General features: G+C 44.1%; 1 protein-coding gene across 2 annotated transcripts in view; it reads right to left on the bottom strand.

Annotated features, from left to right (window-relative positions):
• LOC6626262 (tyrosine-protein kinase RYK) overlaps positions 1-5,933 on the bottom strand; it is a 75,237-nt gene that overhangs the window by 49,928 nt on the left and 19,376 nt on the right. The window lies entirely within an intron of this gene.

A 5,933-nucleotide genomic window follows, 5' to 3' on the forward strand; every position in this document is an offset into this window, starting at 1 on the left:
AAAAAGCGAAGTCTCTTCATTTTCATATTTTCCAAATTTATGGGAAAACATTTTGGTCACGTGCCCCGGACGTGAGCATTTTCGGTCAACTTTGGTAAAGAAGTTTAAGCTAGAAACCCTTCGAGTGGAGCTCCACTAAACTGCATTGTTCCTCACTTGGTGACTGCACCAATCCATGACCTAGAGCGTGTTCCTTAACTTGTTGTGTGAGTTGGGCAATCCTCGAGTTCAATCGTGTTGATTGGAATTACGACATCCGTCGAGCCCTGTAAGCCCCGTGTCATGGCGTGAGCTGCTACCCCTGCTGCAGACGTCATTTACAGAGCTTAGTCCTTGTCCAACAGGACACAAACACAACAATCAAACAGGCACAGCACAAATGCCAGAGCAATCTCCCAACCCAACATTGCGCATCGGGACTCCAATTGCAGTCGGAGTGGAGGTGGGATAGCCAAAGGAGGCGTCCAGTTTGATGTCTTTGATTTCAATTGGTTCCATGGTTTCGATTTTAAACTCTCGTCGATTGAAGTGGATCTGGAAAGGCTCTGACAGGACATGAAACTGTAATTGGAAGCCGCTGAAGCGGGCTGTCTGAATCTGCATCTGAATCTGTCCTCCTGTCATACGTCACATGTGCTGTCGGAGGGTGACTTTCGGTTGCACTTCTTTTGTGAAATGACAGATTGCTCTATGGCAACTCGCATATTAATTATGGGCAGGTCTCAGACTCTGATGCATTAAATTGAAACAGAACCCGTTTCCATTGAGTCAAGCTTTCCTATTCTCCCAGGGGGCATTCGACCTGAAAGCAAACGCGTGTTGCTTGGCCCCTGAAACGGGTTCTGTTTCAGTTCCGTTTCATCTTTGGATCAGAGTCAACTTCGGAGGGCAACAGAGCATCAATTCAAGTCAATTAGGCTGCGCATCGCTTTGTTCTCTGTCCCTGGCTGAGCATGAGCAGCTCCAATTGCCATATCATTGGCATTTGCTGATTCCATCGACTCCATATCGTGCTGAGTTATGTTCCTATCACTCATCACCCAGCTAGTCCAGTGGCTACAGTGGGAGCTCCGCCAACTGCTTATCAGTTAATGCGGCGCTTTATTGAGTTATGGAAATTTGCGTTCATTGGGTTTGCAGGATATTGCAGAATATAACAGGATGTCGACGGCTCTATTGCTCAGCCCGTTCTGACTGGCGGGTAACCGCAGACATATTTTCCAATTCATTTCCCTGCGTGTTGTTCACGAACGAAGCGAGGCATCTAAAATTCAAATATCAACGCTAAAAAGCGTTGCCATGTTCCTGTCCCAGCTCGCATCCATATCCTGCCTGTTTTATGCAATATCGCATGCTCTCTATCATCATTCGCATCGTCATCATGGATATGGATGTCATCATCCCCTTCTTTGGATAGACTCGACTCGCTTTTACGATCCGATACTAATAATGTCGTCTGTTGTATGTTGCCGCCGTCGGGCGTCGGCGCCAAGTTGCATAATTCAATTACATCCGATGTAGACCCATAAAACTAAATCAAAGGAAAACAAAGCGTCACACTTCATTTACCCGGCGTGCTCCCCACAGTTACATGCCCATCCTCACATCCGTATCCCATCCTGCCTAGACTCTTGCCTGGCTCTGTAGTTTTTCCAATCATACAAATTTGGCGCTACTTGCAACAGCCTCTTTCCAGACAGCAAGAAGCAATAAAAATGTTGAGCGAAGAAAATCTTCTTACTCCTTAGTCCACTTCCCATATCCCTGTCCCTTTATCCCTTGATTCTGTGGACGGGCGGATCTTTCATATTGCGACGCTGCTTATCCTTTTGGCCCATTGCCGACTGCTGACATCCAAGTGGACTTCGACAGTTGATGGCTACTGCGACTGCTGCTGGCAAGCAAAGTTTTCCGTCGCTTCCGACCAGCTTCCCATCCCCAACCCCCTTCTAAGCTCCCCACTAAGTCAGGGCGGATGCGACTGAGTTTGTGGCCCAAAGCATCAAACAATTTACTCGCCTGACTTTTGGTTATAGTTTTGCTTATAGTTTCCCTCGGAATAATAATAAAGACAATATCGTAGCAAGTGATTCGCCTGATTTCCCCTTAAATTTCTCTCAGTGTAGTTCTGTTTATGGCTGCCAACGAGCCAACGAGCCAACTACACGAAAACTTGGCCTTGGCCGGAGGCGCTTCTTAAACTTGTTGGCGGATTTTGAATTAGTGCCAAGAGTAAAGTGTTGGCCCATTATTATCTTTCGGACTTCATAAGTTGACTCGTAAAAATCTCGATAGTTCCGCAGATTCCATTCCAGGATCTGCCACAAGGAAGGGAGTCACTTGAAGCAAATTGTGACGCATAAAATAAAAAGAAGTGAAGTGAAGTTGGCATCTAGGTTGGGTTCAAGTCTGAGGGTTATTGGCCCCATATGACATGTGAGTGCCGCAATTACCCATTTATCGAGGTAATTAACCAACGAGTCAGGAATACGGAATACGTGAGGCAATAGAAACCTGGCAGCTGCCAGTGGGCAGTTGGCAACAGGCCAAGGAAAAAAGCCTGAACCAGAAACTTGAGATCTCAAATTTAAAGGCATTTAACTGTAAGTGGCAGCAGCCCATCACCTGCCTCTCCCCTCTTCCTCTCTCAACAGCTGACAATACGATTGCAAAGCGTTGAAGCAATAAAGGAAATGCCCCAAAATGTGGCAGCAACAGGCAGTGCGGTAGGACTGAAGCAAGTGTCCGAGCTTGTGTTGCTTTTGTTGCGGACTGCGGCAAAGGATTGCAACGGACTCTCGGCGGACACATCAGATACATCTTTTATATTGTTGCACTCGTCTTCTTCTTCCTTTTCCCTTCATCTTCTGCTTCCTTCTAAAATATTTGATCTGAGAATTTGCAACGATTTGTAAAGCGGCCGCAACTTGACAGCCATTCAAGGACTCTGATAACTGTGCGCCAGGATAAATGGGATGAGCGACTGGAAAGTGCATTCACAGTGTTCGGTCAACTGTGAATTATTCCCCCCTTCCCCTCTTGGAGACTGTGAGACGCCTCTGCAGCTGCATCTGCTGCCTGGCAGGATTACTTCACGAGGCAATTTGTCCGGCGCCAGCAGGACACAAGTTTTGGCTGGAAAAGGAAAAGGAGTTTCAAGGGGAAGTCGAGGGGAGGCGCTCTCCTGCGGGTCACGTGCCCATTTTGTTTACATGGCGCATTAAGAGGATTCCGTTTCGTTTTATTGCGATTTGATTCTATTTTCTGTTCTCTGTTTTTGTTTGTTGTTGTCCTCTGCCTCGCGTGCGCCTGCCACATGCACACACACCCCTTCTGTGCACACACACCACACAGACATTCACACACACGCCACTAACTCACCTACACACACATACACACACACACAAACTACATTCAGTCGCAGCCACAGATCAAGTCTCACATACTATTTGTTTTTGTTCTCGCATTCGCATTCGCATTATTATCCTTTTCCTTATCCTTATCCCGCTTTGCAGTGTGCTTTGGGTTTTACTCTCTCCCTCCCCTTCTACTACCCGGCACCCTCTCTGCTGGGGTTGGTGTGAACTTTGCCACTTTGCTGCAGCTTTTTTCAGTTCCTGCAACTATTTAAGCGTCTGTCAATTGTTGTTGTTGCAGCTCGTGTTGCTTATTGTTATCCCTCTTTGCAGCTTTTTATACACATTTGTTGCACGGGGTGGTGGCTCGCTTAACCTTTCCCCACCTCTGCCTTGACTGGTTTTTGTGGGTTTTTCGGCTATGAGCTGGATTCATTACAGAAATGTGGGCGTGTCCCTGGGCTGCTGCTTTTTGCTTCCACTGATAAGTGCACGTCTGGTGGCTTTGTGGTTCTCCTGTGGTTCTGCCTGCCTATAAGCTTATCTGTTATCAGTTGCAGTCGCTCTAAAGTACTCCACCAGGGAGTCGATGTGCCCTGTCTTAAGTCAGAGTTTAATCGCCTGCAATTTACTTGGTCGCCACTTAATGGCCACACGAGGCACGTGGCTCCTGCAGGACTCCACTTTACAATCTCCAATCTCCCTTCGTCAATTCATTTTACATTTGCACGTGTAAACATCATAAATGACGTCACAAATTGAGAAAAGGGTTTTCTTTCGCACAGCGTGAATATTTTCAATTATTTTTTGAGGCTTTCCTTATGACTTGCCATTTGATGATTTTCTTGCAGAACCTCAAGGCTCGTTTTCTTTAATTAAAAGTCCAGAGCACAAAGTGTCCTTCCTGCTGAGGCTGTCACAACATTTTTTGAAGGAAATTTTCTGTGCTTGTTTGCTGCTTGGGCGGCTTTTTGTTATTGGTAATGAGGCATATTTGAGGCGTTCGGGAATGTAATTGCGAACTAATCAACCTTTTTTAATTGAATTTCTGCAGCTGGCAATGCCAAATAGCCGAACAGCCGAACAGCCGGGTCTGCATTGACCCCTCTGCGACTTTTTTCAAAATCAAAGAAAGTTATTTCATTAAAAATTTTAATTGACATTCGTTCTTCTAGTAAATTGAGCTTTGTGTCGGAAGCTCTGGCCATCTGTCAGTTCCTGGGACAGGTCCTGCCAAATAACTTTGCCCTGGCCCCAAATGAATCAAACAGACAGTTTTCATATATATTTTCTGCTTTTTTGCTTGTGCAGCTTTTAGTTGTTTTTTTCCTGTTTTTTTCCCCCAAATTTTTTTTTCTTTTTTATATATTTTGATGTAATTACTGCGACAAGTTGCCCAATTTGCTTAGTTCGGTTCCAACTTCGTTGAGCTCGTCTCATTTAATTAGTTTGGAAAATGTTGCTCCCAACAGTTCATCATTCTCTTTCTCTGGTCCTGCATCGCCTCAGCTCTTCTTTTAGTTACTGTTGTTGGCAGCTAACAGGAAATTGCTTCATTTCGACGGCTTTCGAGTGACAAATTGAATTTGCAGCACAACAAATAGGGCTACTTGTCACAGTCAGAAGCCCACACACATCCATATGGCTGATATACAATTAAATATATGCAAGTGTTTGTGTTAACATGTAAGTACAAGCTATCCACAATTCCGTTGCAAGTTTCTTTCTCCATTGCATTATTCCAAATAACAGCGTTTATTATTTGCAGAGAAAGACATTTCAGCATCAGAATTTATAATTCACAATCAGTTAAAGCGCAAGTTCACATAAGTCCCATTTTACAACATTCAACATTTCTGTATTATTTTCATCAAATCTATCTTAAGATCTAGCTACTTTATATAGCGCAATGTGAAATACTATTAATTATATAATAATAATAATTTTATGAGTTCAATATTGTATTCAATTTGAGAGTATTTTTTTAATGGTAATTTCAAGGAGGAACACAGGTAAATATTGAGCTAGCTTGAGGACAATGAACTGTTTGTCAAGCAATCAACTACATAGTTTTACTTAATAATATTCTGTTGTTCCTAATGAGTTCGACCTGGACTGGGGATATTTATATGTATATATTCATATGAGCGTCACACTTGAGACCAATACAATTAATTTTGGCCTGTTATTGCGAGGCATTTCCATAATTATTATTGAATTATGTGATATGCTTATTAACTTATCGGTTCATCAATAGAATCCCTTCGACCCCAATCGTTTCCTCGCTCTCTTTCTCTCCAAAACAAAGCATAAATAGTGGGAAGGAAAAGCACAAAAAAAAAACACATGCCATTTGGAAAAAATGCGCAACAGTTGCATGTGGCAACAACAAACCAGCAAACAATTGTCCCTTCTGCTGTTGCAAACACCCTAACCTCCCTGCGTTCAAGAGCCGGCATATTGCCAGTCGAGCTGCGCATGTGCCCACACAGTCCAAACACGAAGGCAACTATGTCGAAGCTCGGCTTTTTGGGGTTTCGGTCTAAGTGTTTCTCGGACTGCGTTTAGTCGCGCACA

The sequence above is a fragment of the Drosophila virilis genome, chromosome 5, assembly GCF_030788295.1.
Source record: "Drosophila virilis strain 15010-1051.87 chromosome 5, Dvir_AGI_RSII-ME, whole genome shotgun sequence".
NCBI classification, from domain to species: Eukaryota; Metazoa; Arthropoda; class Insecta; order Diptera; family Drosophilidae; genus Drosophila; species Drosophila virilis.